This window comes from Saccopteryx bilineata, chromosome 4 (genome assembly GCF_036850765.1).
Source record: "Saccopteryx bilineata isolate mSacBil1 chromosome 4, mSacBil1_pri_phased_curated, whole genome shotgun sequence".
NCBI classification, from domain to species: Eukaryota; Metazoa; Chordata; class Mammalia; order Chiroptera; family Emballonuridae; genus Saccopteryx; species Saccopteryx bilineata.
This window is the reverse complement of record NC_089493.1, coordinates 264,537,846-264,559,799: the sequence shown is the minus strand read 5'-3', so window position 1 is coordinate 264,559,799 and position 21,954 is coordinate 264,537,846. Positions and strand designations below refer to the sequence as shown.

At 42.6% G+C, this 21,954-nt stretch overlaps 1 protein-coding gene across 5 annotated transcripts in view; it reads right to left on the bottom strand.

Moving 5' to 3' along the window:
- The window catches only part of CUX1 (cut like homeobox 1), a 373,287-nt gene that overhangs the window by 348,832 nt on the left and 2,501 nt on the right, over positions 1-21,954 (bottom strand). The window lies entirely within an intron of this gene.

The window sequence follows — 21,954 nt, the reverse complement described above, 5'->3', positions numbered from 1 at the left end:
AAATAACAGAGAGGGAGGTACGTAACCATCATAACAGATCATCACAATCCAAGTTGAGTTCGGTTCTAGTCCTTTTGTGAGAGACAGAGAGAGAGAGAAAGAGAGAGAAAGAGAGAGAGAGAGTGAGACCTGCGCTGATCACTTACAGAGAAGGTTAGCAATAGACTGCTCCCCAAACCACCCCCCAACACGCAGACACACATATACGCGCAGCTTCCATATAAGCATGCGAGTGCCTTGTTCTTACACACAGAGAGTGAGAGTGTGTGTGTGTGTGTGGGGGGGAAATGGGTGGGAGACCCAAGAATGAAATGCCACTTAAATGTGAGGTGGCAGTGTCATTTCTTAGTCCAATAGATGTTACAGTTAATAATAGCTCCCATTTACAGAGCAGCTACCCACAGGCACCTCACATCTATTTCCTCATTGTGTTTTATAATCACCCAGTTAGGAAGGTCTTGCCTTTTGTAGATGACAGAGTGGAGACACCCAACCACTCAGCAATGGAGACAGCATTTGAACCCAGGTCTCAAGTTCCAAAGCCCATGTTCCTGCTGCTTCCATCACAACCAAGGCTCCTACATCAGGGACACTGGTGTTCTCGGTGTTTCATGAAGTTGCTGTGAAGATGATCCCCAACATGTGTTAATCATGTGTCACTCACGGGCAGCCTATTTGGAAGGAGCTCCCAAAAGATTGCTTTGAAAAACAAAACTAATGTGTTACCTATAAAACCGGTGTCATCATATATAGCCTGACCTGGTACATAAATTTAGGCATTTTGAAAATGTGTGACTACTGGTTTAAAATGGCAGACTGACAACCAAGTTACCTCTGCTCCCTCCAGAATAGCAAGTCCTACACTCACACAACAAAGAGAAAAGAAAGGGGAGAGCAAAGGAAAAGCCCATGGACTCTTAGAAGCTGGAAAGCTGCTATACCAGCCATTGCAGCCTTCACAGACCACAGGAAGCTCAGCCCAGCCTTGAGGTGGGGTGCCCATCCACAGCAAGCTAAGTCATGCCACAGAATTTAGAAAGGCTCAGAAAGGGGAAGAGCAACAGGGACTTCGGAAGGTGGACGAGCAAGGTGAGCAAAATGCAAATAGCAGGAGCAGTCACACCTCCCCCCATCTAAGCAGCCCCTCCCCCATGGCTAGCAAAACATGGGGTTCCTCTAAGTCACATCACAGGGACTGAGTGACCATCCCCAGCCCCTTCCGCAGCCTGGCTCCTAGAAGACAGGTAGGTGGTCAGACATATTAGCCTCCAACCATCCCTCCCAGCATGAAAACTACAGGCTCTCACTGGAGAAACGGTCAGGCCATGAGTAAAGAGCCACAGATACACTCAGAGAACTCCCTTCAACAAAACACCTGCGCTGATCACTTACAGAGAAGGTTAGCAATAGACTGCTCCCCAAACCACCCCCCAACACGCAGACACACATACACGCGCAGCTTCCATATAAGCATGCGAGTGCCTTGTTCTTACACACACAGAGACAATGAAATGTCACCATTTAAGGGAAACCTGTAAATGGGACTAAAACAAAAGAGAAAAAAACAACAGAGACAAATCAACAAGAGGGATAAATAAAATTGATCACAAAATTGGGCCTCAACATCAGAGAAAATAGAGGTCAGGTTTACTACATCAGAGACGAATCCCCGTAACATAAATCAAAAAAGCAAGTTCTGAAAGCCTATATGTAGAGTAATACCATTTTTATAGAGATCAAAACCAAGCAAGAATAAATAATATAACATTTAAGCATATACAGGTAGGGCAAAAGCAGGTGTACAGTTTAGTTTAGTCTTGTATTATTATTTATTATTATATGATTTTCCATATGAACAACTATACACCTACTTTTGCCCCACACTGTATATAACTGTGATAAAAAGAACAAACATTATCTTAATGCTATGTATGACACAATAAATACAAAACTTAGGACAGTGGTTATCTATCCTAAATAGGGAGGCAGGAAATTGGGGGCAGCCAGGAATGGGGGAAATTCAGGCTGATGCAAATAATTGGTAATGGACTGGTTCTTAGGTTGAGGAATGATTTCATAGGTACTAGTTACATTATTATACTTTGTAGTCAAAATGTGTTACAATTGTTTGCATGTAGCAAATAATACCTTTCTTGAAGATTTTGAAAAGTAAAAACCAAGAGAAGTCAATGCAGGAAACAAACTGAAAACAAAACAAAAATCCTGGCAAATGTAGGCACAGAGATAAAGACACTGCATCTATAAAACAAGAACAGATCATAAGAATGGAACATTCAGAGAACAAGAAATTAAACTCAGAAGTTAAAATGACATAAAATATCGCAAAGATTGGAAGGTTGAAAAATTCTCCAGGAAAATACAGCAAAAGCCCTGGCCGGTTGGCTCAGCGGTAGAGCGTCGGCCTAGCGTGCGGAGGACCCGGGTTCGATTCCCGGCCAGGGCACACAGGAGAAGCGCCCATTTGCTTCTCCACCCCTCCGCCGCGCTTTCCTCTCTGTCTCTCTCTTCCCCTCCCGCAGCCAAGGCTCCATTGGAGCAGAGATGGCCCGGGCGCTGGGGATGGCTCTGTGGCCTCTGCCTCAGGCGCTAGAGTGGCTCTGGTCGCAATATGGCGACGCCCAGGATGGGCAGAGCATCGCCCCCTGGGGGGCAGAGCACCGCCCCTGGTGGGCGTGCCGGGTGGATCCCGGTCGGGCGCATGCGGGAGTCTGTCTGACTGTCTCTCCCTGTTTCCAGCTTCAGAAAAATGAAAAAAACAAAAAAAAACAAAACAAAAACAAAAACAAAAAGAAAATACAGCAAAAAAGACAAAGACAAGCCTGACCTGTGGTGACGCAGTGGATAAAGCATCGACCTGGAATGCTGAGGTCGCCAGTTTGAAATCCCAGGCTTGCTCAGTCAAGGCACATATGGGAAGCAACTACGAGTTGATGCTTCCCACTCCTCCTCCACCTCCCTCTCTCTCACTCTCCCTCCTTAAAATCAATAAATAATCTTTAATAAAAAAAAAAGACAAAGATTTGTAAAAGGAAAGGTGAGAAAATCAGTAGGTGTGTCCACGAGACCCAACATCTGAGTAACAACTTCCAGAAGGCAGAAAACAGAGGCAAGAAAGCAAGACACACACTGAGAAGTATTTTCATACCTGAGAATAAGAGTAAGACAACAACTCTAGAAGGTGCTAGAGAGAAACAGTACAGGTCAGGACACCATGACACCCTCAACAAGGTGAGGCCCAGATGCCATGTCTTCCCAATTCCGAGAGCACTGCTTTCCGGTCCGGGATTTAGGCTCCGCAAAGACCAAGGGAGGCCAGAATGAAGGCCTCATCAGAACCACAGATATGGATAACCTTTATCAGTAAACTACTGGAAAAGATCTTCCCAAATGAGAGATTAACCAAGAAAGACAAAACCAAAGAATTCAGGAGAGGGGGACCCAAAGCAGGAGGAGGACAGGGAGTGGGAAGAAGCCCCCATCAGGGGCAGCCAGTCCTGGATAGAGAAATGAGGGACCAGCTTGGGCTAATAGCTCAGTTGGCTAGAGCATCGCCTGGACATGCAGAGGTTGCTGGTTTGACCCCTGGTCAGAGGAGGCCTCCCTCTCCATGTGAGTTCCATAGTTCCACATCAGTGAGTGCTGCGGGCATGGGGAAGCCAAGGAACAAGGCACATAACCCTGCTACTTAGACAGAGGCTGCTCTGGGGTGCAGGAGCTTAGTGAGAATGGGCAGGGGCTGTTTCTTTAACACTAAACCTTAGATAATTTTTTTTTTTTTTGTATTTTTCCGAAGCTGGAAACGGGGAGAGACAGTCAGACAGACTCCCACATGTGCCCGACTGGGATCCACCTGGCACGCCCACCAGGGGCGAAGCTCTGCCCACCAGGGAGCGATGCTCTGCCCCTCCGGGGCGTTGCTCTGTCGAGACCAGAGCCACTCCAGCGCCTGGGGCAGAGGCCAAGGAGCCATCCCCAGCGCCCGGGCCATCCTTGCTCCAATGGAGCCTCGCTGCGGGAGGGGAAGAGAGAGACAGAGAGGAAGGAGAGGGGGAGGGGTGGAGAAGCAGATGGGCGCTTCTCCTGTGTGCCCTGGCTGGGAATCGAACCCGGGACCCCTTGCACACCAGGCCGATGTTCTACCACTGAGCCAACCGGCCAGGGCTAGATAATTTTGATTAAAAATGAAAATAAAGTCTTTTGAATGAAAACATGCAAAAACAATCACTACCTTTAGCCAATTTTTATTCTAAAATAAAATATATTTAAGATGTACAACTCCCCTCCCCCCTTTTTCGGAAGTTTGCCACCAAATATTCTTCAAATATTCTTGAAGAATTCCGAACTGTGATTACTATAAGGCCCACATGGAAAAGTGTTTATTCTGCCTTATAACTGTTTAACTCACAAGCCTCTCACCCATGGACATTTTAGTGGCTAACACTGAGAGGCTCCTGACCTCAGGCCTCCCAGAGGCTGCTGCAGCTGCTGAGACCACCAGCGAAGCCCCGAGGCCCAGCACACTGGGGCCCGCAGAGCACCCAGAAGCACCAGCGCTGCATGGAAGCATCAAGGCCTTAGCAGACAGACATCAATCGCTTTTTTCCTTGTTATCCAAGATACTTCTCAGTGAACATTCTCCTTTTGCTTCTGAAATACTCGTTGATGCACATTCTATACTATTTACCATGTTCTCCAAATTTCATCTAAAAGTCAGATCCAAGTGTTTGTTATAGAAATTTCCTACGTTTGCAATACAGTTTCATTCCATTCAAAATTATGTGATAAACGAGGGAATGCTAATATTAGCCACTCTGCTTCTCTCTCATACCCCCAACTCAACTCAACTCCTCTTCAGAAAAAGACAGGGCTGACAACATAAGAACCCAAGCCTGCTGCCAAGTAAGAAACACCTATTTTGGAAACAGTCTTCAAGATCCTGGCCAACAAAACAAAACTCAGACATGTAAATCACATGGCACAATTGCTGTGTCCTGTTTATATGGCTGTCAACAATCACTAAAGGGAGCAAGCCCAAGCTCTCCAAACAGGCAGAAAGATGCCTTGAAAGTATTCTGTTGGTCTATACACATTTTCTCTTCTATTTGCTGTGATTTTAAAAGCAACCAGAAATCACTCTTATCCTTCGAGTTGACCATACTCTATAAGCAGAGGTTCACTCTGCACAAAAGTGGTAAATTCTGAACTAAATCTAGCCTCCATGGAGGCCTAGCAGGCTGAGAAAACAGGAGGAGAAAATTCAAACAATTACTAGTCCCAAACAATGTTAAGAATCAAGTTGCTTCGTTTGAAGAAGCCTTCCACTAATCTGGATCTGGAAGAACTTCCACTTTGAAATTCCTCCTCTCTATCGGGAGTTTGCCACCAAATATTAAAAGCTGAAGGTGCCAAGTACTGCATGACTCACATTTTTCATTTACCCACTGCACAGTTGATGTAGAAGTTAAACCCAGAAGCAGGCTTTTGCCTTAAAAATACACATTTAAAATTGAGATGGGTTTAACATGTAAGCAGTTATTTTTAATCATCTAAGGGGGAATTTAAGAAAAAAAGCATAAAAGAAATAAAAGTAGTAAACAACATATCAATACATACCCGGCGGCCCAGGGATTAGTACTAACACTATGACATATGACATCTCAGTCTGGGTTACTACCACTATTATTCTTTTACTATAAGGCAGTCTCTATTGGTGAGCTGCCAACACCACAATACTTACCTTGACTTTTTCATTTTGAGGCTAAAAAACATTTGAGATAGTATATCAGGCACTGTCCTCAGATGAGTCTTAGTAAAGTCCCTATAAATAAAGCAAGTAGTTTTATTATCACCATTACAGAGGGAGCAGGTTAAGTGCCCAAAGTCACACAGCTAATAAGTGGAAGAGCAAAGATTCTAAGTCAGGTGGCTCCTCTGCAGTCCAGGCCAGAGTGCCCTCAGCCAGTCAGCCGGCAGCTGACGGATTCTGAGCACATCCAAAGGCTGGCCATCTAGAAAACCCCATGTTTTCACACACCGAGAACTGCCAATTCCAAGTGACAACATATTATGGATCCAGAAGAATGAGTGGAGGAGGGGCTTCCAAAAGTTCATTTTCCAAACAAGTGTTTGTCTTCAGTCTTGGCCCTGACATTTGCTAAGGCACTGGTGAAAATACTACCTTCCCCCGGGGTGGCTATGGTAGGTTCATAATCAGTACATCATTTAGTCATTTCTTAGTGGCTCAGGCTAATCAGAATGAAGGTCAATGCTGAAATCTACAGTGAACCCCTATACTCCTCAGAAACATGGACAAGCAGTCCGGTCTGCAATTCTTGTCTTCCTGGTCTTCTGCTCTCAAGCTGACAGCTAGTCCTGCCTCTAGAACTTGCCTTGTTTTCCTCCAATTTGCTGTTTTAATGTGTTAGGACCTTGAAAAACAGATAATCAATACTATTAGAACTGTGTAAAAAAAAAAAAGCTAGGTTTAAAATAGGCTTGGGAGAAGGCATAGGCATCCCCCTTAAATAACCACACAAACCATGTGTGCCCTACCTTCCCTAGCAGCTCAGCCCACTGGCTGTTAATCATGTTCTGCGAAGCTTGACTTGGAAGATAAGGGAGGAGTTTCTCTATTAATACATGATTTAAATAAAACCAATCACCCCTTGTCAAAGGATCTAGACCAGTGCTTCTCAGACTTTAGTGTGCACATGAATCACCTATGGATCTCATGAAAATGCAGGTTTGACTCAGTAGGTCTGGTGTGGAGCCCAAGTGTCTGCATTTCTCACAAGCTCCCAGGTTATGTTCATGCTGCTGGTACATGAACCACTTTGAGTTGCAATGATCTAGATCAGAACACCGCTGTCCAACAGAAATAGAATTTAAATGTTCGGGCACCCAGCCCCAGCCCCATCTAAGCGAGCCTCCTCTATTTCCTCCCAACTCTGCCTCCTATCACAGGTTTGGGTCAGTGGCTCTTAGCCAAGAGGTAACCAAAATTTTAGCTGTACACAGTACCACAGATGTACACACACAATAACATGAACCCCTAAGAACCATCTCCCAGCTTCAACAATTACGAGTTCATGGCCAATCTATACCATACTCCACTCCCATCATGAGAAGCTTTTAAAAAATACCTATGCCCACCCCAGATGAACAGACTGAGAATCTTAGGGTGACTCCCCCCACCCCAGGGGGTCCTGAAATGCAATGAGGGTTGTACCATAGGGCAATAACATCAGAAATAGGAAGCCCTGGGAAAACAGGTGTGACGAGAGCAAGGCACCAGAAGGTTTCCTGAGAGGCCCACTGCACCCCTCACCTCACACTCCAAGTCCTCTACCCTAAGACCGCCCCTCTCTGCCAACCCTCCAGGCTGATAACTCTCCCCCTAGGAATAAGTGATCAGCTGAGGCCTAAGGCCTAGGAGGCTACAGAAGTCACAGGCAAAACCAACCAGAAAGACAGCAAATACTAGAATACAGGACCAACTAAGCTCAAAACCCTGCATAGAGAAAGCAGAGTTAACGGACCTGTCTGAACAAGAACTTAAACTGAACACAGTAAAAACCAGAAGAGAAAAGGGCTGGTAGAAACAGGAAATAGGACAGTGATATTGACAAACTTTAGAAACTGACAGAAAAAAACAACATATGCTGGGTCTTACTAACTTCAGGAATAATCCAGATTCTGAATTCTAGAAGAATAAAATAGATTGTAGAATTTTTAAATCCAGCAGAGGAAAGAAAATTCAACTCAATAAAACCTCACACAAAAAGATAACCTCCCAAAAGTAATAGTAAAAAGAAAAAATAAAATTACAGAAGTCCTAATACAATCATAATTACCATAAATATGTGCAGGTTAAATTCACTAATCAGACAGACTATCAATCTGGGTTTAAAAAACAAGACCCTGCATCCTGTATTAAAATAGAACACTGAAAGCAAAAGGATATTGATTAGAAATCAAGGAAGAAAAAGGTATCCGGCAAACAGAAGCCAAAACAAAACAGAACAACAACAACCAAAAAACAAGAGTAATTTTAATATCAGAACAAATAAAACTTAAGCTGGAAAAACACCATAAATGATGAGAAAAGAGTCTATATATACATACACCAGAAAAAAGAACAATAAATCAGGAAGATATAAAAGATAATGATCACATATTCATCTAATAACATAGCCTTAACATCATGTAATGACTGTTAAAACTACAGGAAGAAAATTAGCAAAGACAAAAAAAATTATGTAACATGAATAAGCTCAAAATAATACATATAGAGAAAAATTTATGCTCCAGTAACACATTCTTTTTAGCACATTCTTTCTGAGAACATTTTCAAAACTCCACCATGTGCAATGCACCAAAAAGTCTCATATATTCCAAACAGGCAGCATGTTACCTCTGGTCTCTGCCCATATGTAATAAAAACTGAAATCAATAACATAAGAAAAGTCATTAAATAAAAATGTCAAAACTCTAAGATATATATACTATTAAATAACTCTTGGGTTAAAGAGGAAATAATACGGGAAATTACAAAATGAATACGAAATTACAAAGTGAATACAAAATTACAAGCTGAATAAAAATGAAAGCACCACATGTCAAAATTTATGGAACACAACTAAAATAATACTTAAAAAAAATATCACGGCTTTGAATACATAGCTCCAAAAGTGAGGCAGAAGTCAAATTAAAAGGCTAGGAAAAGAGCATGACCTCAAAAAGACAATGAAATAAAGGGGGAAATTCAGCCACAGAAAAGAAAAAAAAAGTAAATAGATTAAAAACAGTAAAAGCTTTTTTTTAGGATTAATAAGATGAACAAAACTCTTCGTGAGACTTAAAATAAAGCTTTAGACATATTAAAAAATGCAGAATATAGAAAGAAAATGAGAAGTATCTAGAGCTAAAAACAGACTTACAAAAATAATGAAAATATGAAGTCATGCAAGTTTCAAAACCTAGATAAAACGGGTAGAAAATTATAAAATGCCAAAAGTGGCTAAGAACAGAAAACTTGGATAGACCAATAACAAGGAAAAGTGAACTGGGAAACATCTCCCAGCCTGTGCTCTGTGACTCCATTGGTCTGAGCATGTCAGCCTCATGGTGCTAAAAATAGCTTGGTTGATCCAAGCATCAGCCCAAGATGGGTAGGGGGACTGGTGGATCCTGGTCGGGGCCCATGTAGGAGTCTGTCTCGCTATCTCCCCTCCTCTCATGTAAAAAAAAATAAATAAATTTTTTTTAAATTACAATAAAAGAACAAATTCAACCTAGAACTCAACAATCCAGTCCTGGATATCAGTCAAGAGAAGTGAAGATGGTGGAGGCATTGGGGTGTTAAGAGACCACTGAGGGGGGCTATTCCCAGGGAAGTGGACAAGAGAGCTATGATAATGCTATGAACTGAACTGTGTCCCCTTAAATTCATATGCTGAAGCCCTAGCCCTCAACGTGATGGTATTTGGCGGTGGGGCTTTTAGGAGGTATTAAGGTTTAGATTAGGTCATGAGAGTGGGGTCCCCTGATGAGGTTAGTGCTCTTATAAGAAGAGATGCTAGGGAGCTCCTACACTCCTCTCCATACCCTCCATCATGTGAGGATACAGCAAGAAGACAAATCAGGAAAAAGGTCCTCACCAGGAACAGAGTTTGCAAGCAGCTTGATCTTGGACTTTCCAGACTCCAGAACTAGGAGCAATAAATGTCTGTTGTTTAAGCCACCCAGTCTGTGGTATTTGTTACAGCAGCCTGAGCTGACTAAGATAAGTGGATCCTTAAGATGGAATCCAATGCAGCAATCATGAATGATGAACGAAATTTATAGGGAGTAATATGAACAGATCTCAAAACAGTGATGAGTGAAAAGGAAGAAAGAGAGATTTATAGCACAATGCCATACTTCTGAATTAAAAGTACTTACTCATACAAAAGAGGCCACATATTCTGTAAGAATACATCCATATAAAAGCACATTAAATACATTAGAGTGAGGAGAGAAGGGGACTAGAAATGAGAATAAGTATAAAGGAGAGAAAAAATTTAGTAAGATGAATTATGATGTGCTGTAAACAGAGTGATTAATGCAACTCAATGTAGGGTGAGACACGTGTGTGCATGCACACACACACACACACACACATACACACACATATACACCAAACACATAATCACACATTGAAGGCAAGCAGAAAATAGAGATTTGGTTTTTCCTGGCCATAGGTATAAATGAGAGCATTAAAAACTTACAATTTGACTTTAGGACTTAAATCTTTAACACAGTAAGACAACTGGTAAGATGTTCTTAAACTTTCAAAATTATAGTGAACTAAGTTGATAACAGCCTCTCACTTCTGTCCCACTAAGGAGGTAAGATGATAACGCCTGTCTGAAATGACAGACCCACACAGATACATATATGCAACTGAATACGATTTGGTATTTGCTGTAACTTATGGAACCTGTCAATTTCATTCACAATTTACACCAGCTTCTAATTATACTTAAGTGAATATTAACCATTCTAATTGCTTAGTGCTTTATTGGCTAGATCTAAAGTATTGAGGGACATCTGGCTCAGCAAATGGAATTCTGCTTGCTATTAGAAAAGAGAGCGTACAGCATAAATGTTCTTCTCACACTCTTAAATCTGCATTCACCCCAGACCATTGCATCTCAAAAACATTACTTGTGGCCCTGGCCGGTTGCTCCCCTCCCCAAATTTAAAACTAGCTGTACACTCAGTTTTTAAGTCCCACTCTCCCTTGAAAAATAGAGAATCAATAAGCCTCGTCTGCCTCCTCATGACCTTAACCCAAACACCTGCCTCAGCTTGTGCTTCAAAAGCTGGGGTTGCTTTGCCAGGGCAGTTTGCTCTGCGCATTCAATAGGGAAACACCAGGGAAAATGCATAGAGCATTAAGAAAAACTCTCTGGTTTGGGATATAAGGATCAGCTTGTGAAAAGATGCCCTGGGCCTCTCAAATAAATAACAAGTATTCACAGTAACAGGGCATTGGCCACTGAATGTCACATGCAGGCACCATTGTTTAAAGTCCATTCCAAGAAGCTTCCCTGGAACTGCTAAATGGCAGGTGTGTCTGTCTTCCTTATTAAAGGAAGGGCAAGTGGCTATGCAGGGGCAGGACAGGAGGCCCTGACCACTAGAACCTACTGAGAACACTGCACCCCATTCTGAGATAGGCTGCGTGTCCCCCCATCAAGGGAGCTGAGAGTGTCCAGCTTTCAAGGCAATGGTCAATTGGGGTGAAGATTTCTGAGCAAAACTCCTCCTAACACAAAATAAAACCACCATTATTTGCAAAGAGGAAACCCAGAAACATAAAGCTCTGGCTTGGGGCTCAGTTTATGGGTCCCAGAAGCCCTGCACCCCGACCTCCTGGAATTAATACCACACAGTATCATGTTTAAAGCTGCCTTTCACCTTCCACTTTCACCCCAAGGTGATTTTTGCACTTTTTCCTTTCTCCATAAACACTCTTTCCCGTTCCTGAAGCCTTCACTTTCAATTGAAGGGAATCTCCCTTCCACATCCCAGAGAAAATAGAAGAAAATCACACATTATGCCCTCAGCTTCCCTCTGGCCACCCCAAACTCACTTTCCTAGAATGAGCCCTTCTATCCAACCTGCAAACAAGTTCCAGCCTTTGCATCCTAAAATAACCCTTCCCAAATGCACACTATCACCTCCTGCCCTCCCTCCCTGCACTTCCCACTTGTCTCACACTTTGGCATGTCCCAAGGAGCTGCTCCTGGTGAGGCAGGAGAAGGCACTTCCTGGGTAACCCAGAAGACAGCCGGCATGACCCCAGGGTGTAGTTGCTGAGATGCTGAACAAAAACTGGCGGCCCTGAACCCCCCACCAGAAGGCACCTGAACTTGCCACCATGTATCACACTACAATTAGTTGTAATTGAAGTCCAATGTAATTAATTATATAATTTTGAAGTGTTCGAGTTTAAGTCCATTAAAATTATATCATGAAACTGGGTAATTACAAAGGATTACTAACAACAAGCAAATAGGGATGAAGAAAGAAACCCAAGGTTGACTCCATGCATATCTGAGTCACTTGCCCAATAAGGCAGTCACCCCACGTGCTTCTAATAAACCTGTGGGGCCCAGCCAGGAGGCCATGTGCACGGGCCGCCTCTGGAAGGGCCAGCACCAAGTGACAGTGCCCTGTTGGATGCTCAGTCAACTGGACCCTGAAGACCACTTACTCAGAGCACTGCTCCCTGCCCCTTCCACAGCAGCTTTCCCCAGCCTGTTTCCTCCACTGACCCTCCACCCACAGGTGGCCTGTCTAAATGCTACCCTCCCAGCCCCATCTCTGCCACAGCCACTTCGCCCTCAGCTGCAGTCCCAGAAACACCAGGACCAGAGCACCCCCCTTGCCATCACCCCCAAGCACTCAGTCTAGCATCTTCCCTCCTAGCCCAGCCCCTCTCCCACACTCTCCCAATCCATATTTTTACCATCCTTCCCGCCACATTCTGATCACCCTTTCAAAAGAATATTTCAGAAGGACCTTCCTATACTCAAATCTGAAGCTGAGCTATCTCTTCAATTTAAAAAGCAGTTATTTTTCAGGCCTTTAGAACCAGAAATGACTCAAGGGGTTTTGTACAGAGGTCCAGCTCTGCCTGTTCCCAGGCCACAGGCACTGGGACCCTGTATTTGCTCCAAAAGCAAACAAAACTGCAAACAACTTCACTTAAATGTGCATTACTTCCAAGACCTGCTCGCCTTTTTACATACTTTCTTTTTTAAAGTTTGTAACTTTATTACAAAACAATTTGCAGCATCACAGAAAATCAGGCATGCAAAAACGTCATCTGAATCTTTAAAGTTCAGTTTTCCCACGAGACATCCTTGAGGAACATAAACTAAGATCCAAAGAGTGTCATCTGACCAGGTCTCTTCTCTCCGGACAGATGCCCACTCGCAGACCCTTCTTAAAGCCAGTCGGCTGGCTACTGAACTCTCCCAACTCAGCCTTCATGTGTAATGGAGAACAAAACCCTGTGCAGTTGGTGCTTCCAGGGGATGTGCATGAGTTTGAATGTATCACTGCAGTGACTAACTCAACTACTCCCAGGTGCCAAGAGAGTGGAGATTTTGTCTTGGCCATCACCATGCTTAAAGATAAATTGCTCCCTAGCACCAACAGCATGACCAGTGGCTCAGAAAAATGTCCCAGCTGAAACTCAGTCCATGCTTTCCCAGTCTGGGGCTCACAGCAGAACTGTCAGCTAGACAGTGAAGACTATTCCTCTGCCAGCTTGCTCCCTTCCTCCCCCGGCTCAGGTCCCACAATCAGGCCTCTCTCCTGCCTACCATTTCCCAAAAATTCTTCTAACAAACTTGCTGTAGGTACAGATGGGGCATGGAGGATAGCAGGTGATACAATAAAGAGGGTTCCTATCAGCCTGACATCAAAACTGTACCTCCACTATCAGTTTGCTAACAGGAATATTCATGGCCTGAAGAGGGTAATCTGTCAGATGATCCGTCTCTTTGGAGCTCTATCTATGAGCTGACTCAGAAGTCTCAGGGTCGGGGAGACTCTAGACTTCAATACCAACCCTCTACTGAGCTGCACCTCTCCTCTCCCCAGGGCTCAACCCCTGAATGCCCAGCAACCCCCCAAAATCCCACATATCCCACCAGGATCACACCCTCTCCCTCCCTTGACCTGAGGTGGCTCCTCTTCCTCCTTCCTGTCGCTGTGGATGTCAGCTCCACCCCCACCCATGCTCGACATAAGGTCTATGGCTCCTCTCAGCCCCCCTCCCTTAGTGAAGTCCCAGCAGCCCTTACTTCCCCAAATCCATGCAAATGATCGTGCAGCCAGACAGTGACGTCACCCCTTACAAAAATATCCTAGGTACTTTCTTTGTAAATGAAGAAGCAGAGAAAGCATGCAGGCTATAAAGGCCACTGCTCTGAAATGGGGCTGGCCCAGAGCTGCTGCCCAGACACATGCCAGACCCACAGGCAGCTTCTGGGGCTGAGCACAAACGAGACATTTCTCTAGTGCTAACTCTCAGAACTTCTTGTCTCTTCCCACTCGCTTTCATTGCATCGTGTGGTTCTGACCATTCCAATGCACACTTTCCCCGTTTTTATGGAGAAGTTTCCTCCCATTTGGGCTGAGAGCAGAGTCAAAGGATAAAGAACTGTTCTACCCAATTCTAGTTTTTGTTTGTTTGTTTTGTAGCAGAGGCAGAGGCAGAGAGAGGGACAGATAGGGACAGACAGACAGGAAAAGGAAAGAGATGAGAAACATCAATTCTTTGTTGTGGTTCCTTAGTTGTTCATTGATTGATTTCTCGTATGTGCCTTGACCAGGGGGGCTACAGCAGACCGAGTGAGTGACCCCTTGCTCGAGCCAGTGACCTTGGGCTCAAGCTGGTGACCTCGGGGTCTCAAACCTGGGTCCTCCACATCCCAGTCCAACGCTCTATCCACTGCGCCACGACCTGGTCAGGCCCAATTCTGGTTTTTAAAATGTAATTTTTTATGTTTTATGAGCCATGAATACAATTATGTATAGTTTAACTAACGTATATGTCACCTTGCAAAGAAGGAATTTAACAAATGGGAATCAAAAAGAAATCCATGTTCTATCAATGTGTACCTATCAGTAGCTGTCAAAACACAGCCATTTTAATATAACCTACCTGCCTCTGACAATCCTAAAAAGAATCCTATTTGCATTCTTTAGTTAACTTGCTGAATGAGTCCTAAATCAGAACACATGGGACTATTCCCTTAAATGAGGCCCACAGTTCTCATGCAGCAGGACTTTTTGGGTGCCCAGAATAGGATAAAACAGAAGATACATAACAACATAAGGTGGACAGCAGAAGCACTAGTGCTAAGGACAGCTGGAAGGTATGGTGGGTACAAGTGGTCAGAAATACCCAAGAGGGAACCCGGGCCTCAGAGGGGAGGTCTCAGAGACCACCGCCACCCCTGTTCTGCTAGAAGACCCTTATTACCATACTTCCCCAGGTGCACAGAAATCAGCTCAAGCTTTCCATCCCCTCTGGGAACTTTCTTGGCTCACCACTCCTAACCCCAACCCTATACCCCTTATTTTGACACCCTTCCTCTGCAGCCCTCCAACGTCTCAGGCACACAGCTTCAAGCATAGAGCTCTGTCATAACTGAATCTCAGCTGCCCCATCCACCTCTGCCCACTGAAGGCTGCCATCCTCCCCTGCAGCACAGTGCCTGGCACATGGGGGCTTTCTGGCAGCATTGGTTTAAAACAAAGGAAAGGAGTGTGTGAAATAAGGTTAGATACTCAGGTGTGCACAGGGAGAATGACGAATCTGGGATCCTTCCGAGTGGGACAAGGTTTAGGTAAGGTACAGACAGCCATCAGCAACTCTGTCTGCTGGCCTGAGGAATGTGGTCTCCATTCTGTGCTAAACTGAGCCTTTGTGGGTGTTTAAGGGAAGGAATTACATGATGAAATCATTGGTTTGGGAAGATTAATCTGGCAGCCACATCTATAATGGATTGCAACCTGTATCAAACAGACAACTCTGAAACAAGTAAAGGCTACACAGCTCTTGTGTTAGAAAGATTTGGCTCTCAATACAACAAGCAGCCCCAATACTAACTGCATACACACATAAAAGATTAAAGTATCAGTTCATTTTTAAATGGCAGCATAATCATATACTGTACCAACAATAGCAAACCACTTCATATTCCCCTGACAATGACATTCAGCCATAACTGGCAATATCGTTCCTCTTCCAACCCCATGCCAATGCTGACAAGTTGGACTACCAGGCTGAGGAGTGGGTGGAAGAGAAGAGTGATGACAGCATTCTCTTCGGGATGGCCAGCTCCAGATGGGTACTTCCTGACTGCTCTCCAAGGCAATGGCCATCACACTGGTCCTCAGTGCTTGCCTGTGACTAGGCCGGTGGTGGACCAAGTCACCTGGACAGGCACCTTGCAATAGCCTGAGCTTCCTGTCTGGCTCCTAGGTCCCACTCATGCCTCCAAACCTGACCTTGTTTGTCTCTTACTTGGCTGAGTGATGTGATAGCACATGGCATTATGTAAGCAAGGAGTTGGGGTACAGCTAAAATGAAGCAATTCTGGTAAATAAATGTTTCTATATATGTTCACATGGATGCTCCTATAATGAGTTTTGTTTTAAAATTGTACAACTTGTACGATTTTTGCTGTGTAAACAGGAGAGGAAGATGGAATTTGATTTGCAAGTCTACTTATAATTTTTGTTGTAATTTGTTATGTTGCTGACTCAAAATCTTTTCCCTTTAAAAGGTTTATGTTCTATGGGCATTGCTATCTACATGCTTGGTGAGAATACAGCAGAACAATGTGAAACAGAAATAATTTGCTGTACATAAATCTGCATGGGTTCAAGTTCTAGGTCAGCTACCATGGTGAAAAACAGAAAATAAAGGACAGTTTCACCATATCTGCCACACCTTTCAAAATGAAGCAAAAATGGTGATAGGAGCAACAGAATGTTCCTATTTTCAGAGAATGAAAAAAAAGTATTTTCCAAACCTAATCAAAAGCTAAATGTACAGTTCCCTCCAGCAAGAATTTTATTTTTAATTTTAATTTACATAGTATCTTTCTTCCAAGAATCTCAAGATAATGGAGTTCCACAAATACTTTTTTAAAAAGATGTCACAACAAAGGAGGCGACAGGCTGGGCAGGATAGGAGCTCAGAAGAGGGGCAAGAATGGCAGGCAGTGACAGCAGCGGCACTTGGGGCTGGCAGCAGTCGGCTGAGAGCGAGCTGTCCCAGAGCCCCTCCTTCACCAGCAGGCCACCAGCCTCGCTTACATTTGCAGCCTCAGGCTCTCTAGGACCAGGACTTACCTTCGGGGTCATTTATTAGCCTTAAGCAAATTATTTTGATCTAACTAGCAATTTCTTCCCTAAAAACAGGAAGGAAAGTGGCAATGAAACAAAGACCCTTACAAGTCCAAAACAACAATTGAACCAAGGTTTCTTTTCTATAGAGTTCACATTCTCTTCAGTGTTTAACACATAAAACTGTGTTAGAAAATAAAATATTAACAATTAGAGGGAAAGACCCAATGAAAGAAAGCTTGTCTTGCATTTAGGAGGAAATTGGGAAGCTTTTGAGTTAGTTTTTTTTTTTTCTTCTTTTTTATAGCTGGGTGGACAGGATCTGAACATCTTACATTTAGAAAAAAGCTGTCAACATTCAAATAAAATTTTAATGACAGTTAGAATAGCATTCTATTTCTCACAATTTCACAATATTCACTTAAGAGGTAGTTCGTCAATTTGTTTTTCCCTTAACCAAACTCGAAACACCTCACAACCATATATAACAACAAAACGTTAACTGCTTTTACTTATTGAATAAACACAAACAGAAAAATGTCTTTAAGAAAACAGGCCCCATGATGACATACTCAGGATAACGCTAAGAAAGAACAAGCTTCAGAGTAAGCACTGCTAATTTCCTCGGACATTAACTTCATAATTCTGAGTCAAAAGCATCCAGGATTTCAACTGTCAGCTGACTGAACCTGCCAGGTCATGGACAAGACCCAGGAGGCCTATCCTGGCCTCCTGTGTTTTATAAAAGTGTGGAGCCACTCTGTTGAAGAATCTAGTCAATTTCATATGAATCTCCTACCTGGCTATTTTTCCAGTTGCTTCTAGGAGTCAAGTAAATTCTTGGGAGGAATGAACACTCCCAACCTCATTCCTTTCCAGTCACCTGTCTGACGGTGTTTCTGAGAATAGGGCGCTCCTCTGAATAAGAATCCACACCAATCACCCTTGAGGAAGTTCCCAGGCTGCCCATGGCACAAGGCTCTAGTAAACACAAAAATTCTGCTCTGGGCTTCCTGCAGTAAAGAAAGCCATCAGATTCAAGTGAAGAAACTAACAACATTTATTTTGTGCACTAACATCATCCTACTGGAATTTAATTACGGCATGAATTAAAATTATTTTTATTATAGAGTTGTTTACTTTTCAAAGGAAAGATTCTTGATGGGATTTGCAACAAATTACACGTCTTTCAGAAAGAGTTGTTCACCCTCATTGTTTTTTAACTGTGTCATATTATGTGAATGAGATAGCATACCCACTTTTAAAAATCTTTAAGTCACAGCCCAGGCACATTAGCCCAGGTGCTTCAAAGCTGCTTCAGGCATGACACAAATAAGGGCAATGCCACTGGGAACTTCGGTCCCCATCCCAGGTAAGTTCCTGCAAGGACACCTCCTGCCCAGCCAAATACTACTCTACTCTATCAGCTTTCTCAGAAGCCAGCTGAAAAGCAGGACTGATTACAGCTCAGCAAACACAAAAATGTGACAGGACCATGAGCTCAATACAAATCTTAGTCATCCTCTTCAATGAAATCAATACCCTGCCTGACCTGTGGTGGCACAGTGGATAAAGCGTCAACCTGGAAGACTGAGGTCGCGGGTTCAAAACCTTGGGCTTGCCTGGTCAAGACACATATGAGAGTTAATACTTCCTGCTCCTCCCCCTTCTCTCTCCCTACCTCCCTCCTCTTTCTCTAAAATTGAATGAATGAATGAGTGAATGAATAAAATCAATACCCAAACAAACCTTGGTTCTTAAACATAAGACAAACATAGGACTATTAGCTGGCTTTGAAAACTAGAATAGGAAAAAAGACCATTCAGAATGCCCCACCACTGTTATTGAAATAGTCCCCGAACCATTATTTTAGGCAGTGGGAGGATGGAGAGGTTGCTATTTACATTTAAATCTCTAAATGTAGAGCTTTTAGGGAAAGTAGTTTCTCTCTGAATTCTAAATCATTATCAGGGTATAATAAATGTACTCAAATACTCATGACAATAAATGTTTATTAAATTAGAAATCACAAAATGAATTCACAACCTTTTTGCTATAAAAGTTACATTAATACAGATATTAAATCCCTTGTCTAATTATGCTATTCAAGTTCCTTTTTGCTCCGGGATCTGCACACTCAGTTATCTCAGGTGTCCAGGCATCCAGTTCCTAAAATGCCCAGCATGACTGGAACGTCCACGTAAACGGTAGTGCACACAATGAGAGGTCATGGGGCCCCTCTTCAAATAGCTTCAACAAAACGAATGGCCTTAAGTAAAAAGTGTCTCTATGCTTTGCTATAAGATTTAAACACAGGATTCCAAGAATTCCACCTGTTTCCAATTAGATAGCAGAATTGCTTGAGTGTTTAAACTACATTCACTTGCTACTTATACAAAACAATTCTTCCGGGTTTTTTGAACATTTTAAGTATGTTAAAATAAGATTAAGGGTCTGGTTTAAACAATCAGAGGCAAGGGAATTTCAGTTGAAACCAAAACTATCTCCCTGTAGCCATAATGCAGAGCTTCAGACAAAACAACGGGACAAGATATATGAAGGTCTATTTTACTTGTAAAAATCAGATCTTTAGTAGGGAAAGCAACTATATATTTTTAAGTTATACATTAAGTAATTTTAAATAGGTTTTAAAATAACCTTTAAAATTATTTATGATCCTAAATGTTAGAATAACTTGTAGAGAAACTTTTAGGCAGCATCTGTGTTACAGTCCATCAGATATACTTGTCTTTTAAATAGGTGAGATTTACACAAGGCCAAATCTGTGAGCTACATAATGGAAGCACAAGTAGAAATTTGGCCGAGCTCTGTAGGATTTTTCACATGTTGAACGCCTCTATTTTTTTTAATTTCTCTTTTTAAAAAAGGACAAGTTTTCCTCTGACATATCTGTCCTTCCTTCATTTCACTGCAGATGTTCCTTGGGCTTTATAAATGAGCTGAAACAACTATGGCTTTTTCTACTTCAAGCCTGTTTTTTTTGTATTAAGACCTGTTTCCTCTTCTAAGACATAGACTGTGAGCACAACCTTAAGGAGCAGTTTTGACTATTGACTGCTACAGGTAGACCCTGGGGATGGGGGGGGGGCACGGAAACACAGACTATTGTTTCTGCACAGCTCTCACAAACCCTGGTGGGTTTGTTTTAATTGTACACAACAGGGGGACTTTTTTCAACAGCCATTAAAGGTCTTGGGCTCAATCAGCTCACCAGACAGCATTTTTAAGGTTAGCTCAGTGGATTAGAAGAATTAATTCCTGAGGGAATTGGCAATCTGTCTCCTTTCCCTTTCCAACTTTCTCATGTAGCTAACTACTTGTAGGAGATAGGTAAAATTGGGGAAGCAGGCAAAGGAGGTCTCTGTGAACCCAATGGTATCAGTAGTTGTTGCATAACCTCATCCTCTCACTGATTTGCACCAAGACCAAACAAACAACCTACATAATTTCACACAGGAAAAATAAAAACTTTAGTCAATTGATAATGACATCTCTTCATACCCAACCTCAAAAACACCGATATTAAAAGAACCAAGAAAATAAGCAGTCACATAGAAACCCTTGATTTGTTTACTCATTTCATAAAGAATACTCATGATATACATATTTCAATCAAAATAATAGACTTCTTATGAGACCAGTCCTGGATGAAGTTTCCTACACATTTCCTTAACAGTTGAAAACAAAATAAAAGCAACCAGAAAATAGACTTTCAGTAAAACTGAAATTGCTTTCTTGTTTTGAAAAGAGAAAAATGTTTAAAGTTTACTTTTACAAGAGGCTCCTTAAAGGAAAACACTAGTCACCATATAAGAGTAATGCCCCAAAGGAAAGCAAGTCACTGGCAGGCCCATCCCAAAAAGCTTTAACATACAGAGTTACATGAGCTTGTTTTAGAAAGTTGTCCTCTTTTCAAACGTGTATTTAAAGGCAAATTTATACAATGGTGTTTTCCTCATTTAAAAAAAAAAAAGAAAAAAAGCCTGGTTTTTACAAGTGTGGGATAGGGTAAAAACTTGTCCAACTAGTCTTAGCAACACCAGAGCACTGAAACTTCCATACCACAAGCCTTTGAGACTAAAAATGAAATGAAATAGAGCTCAGTCTTCATAAATTCTTTCTGGGCACTCACTCTGCATCCCATGGCAGCTTCAAAACAGACCAAGCAGAGGGACAAGGGCACAATCCTTGGCTCACTGGTATGGGAGAGGTGCACAACTGCTTTATCTTGCAGGGACCCACTGAAGTCTCTAACCTGGATCTGGGTCTAGTTGAGACTAGTCTCTTCACCCTCAGGTATCAATACCACAACCCACACTGGGCTCTGCAAGCAACCTGATCTCAGTGGAAGAGGTTCTGGAAAGATGAAAAGAATCTGAAACTAATGAATTCTGTCTTCTCAAACTGCAGTCTCATTGGGTCACTTACTGTCTGTGGGAATCGAGATTACACTAAACTAGATATCAACTCAAAAGGCCTCTTCAGGGCCCAGAGAAAGAACCAGTTTAGTCTTATATACTTTGAACTTTGGCAGTCCATAGTCAACTGAAGTTTTCAAACATGCGATGAAGCGGCAATAGGAAATCATTTAAGGCCAAATCATATCTATGGGTGCTTAGGAAAGAAAATGATGCTTTTAAAAATTCGATCAACATCTACTCCTTCATTCATATAAACTGACAGGGAAACTTTCAATCCAATCCTAGAGTTACACAGTTAAATGTCCTCATGATATCCTGAACACTAATCACTGGGGGTGGGGGAGGATTGTCAAAGAGTTCATAAGATCTAATAACTCTCTAGAAATCAAATGCATTTCCCAGGCAGTTTTGCCAGGATGCTTAAAAAAGAATGTCACATTCAGGAAGACAAGAAAAATAGAAAATTAAGGTTTGTCTCTTAAAACTCCACAACGGGTTTTACAATAAGCACAAGAATTAAATTATGGTAAAAGGGAGCTATTTTTACTAAAACAGGGTAGACCAATTTATC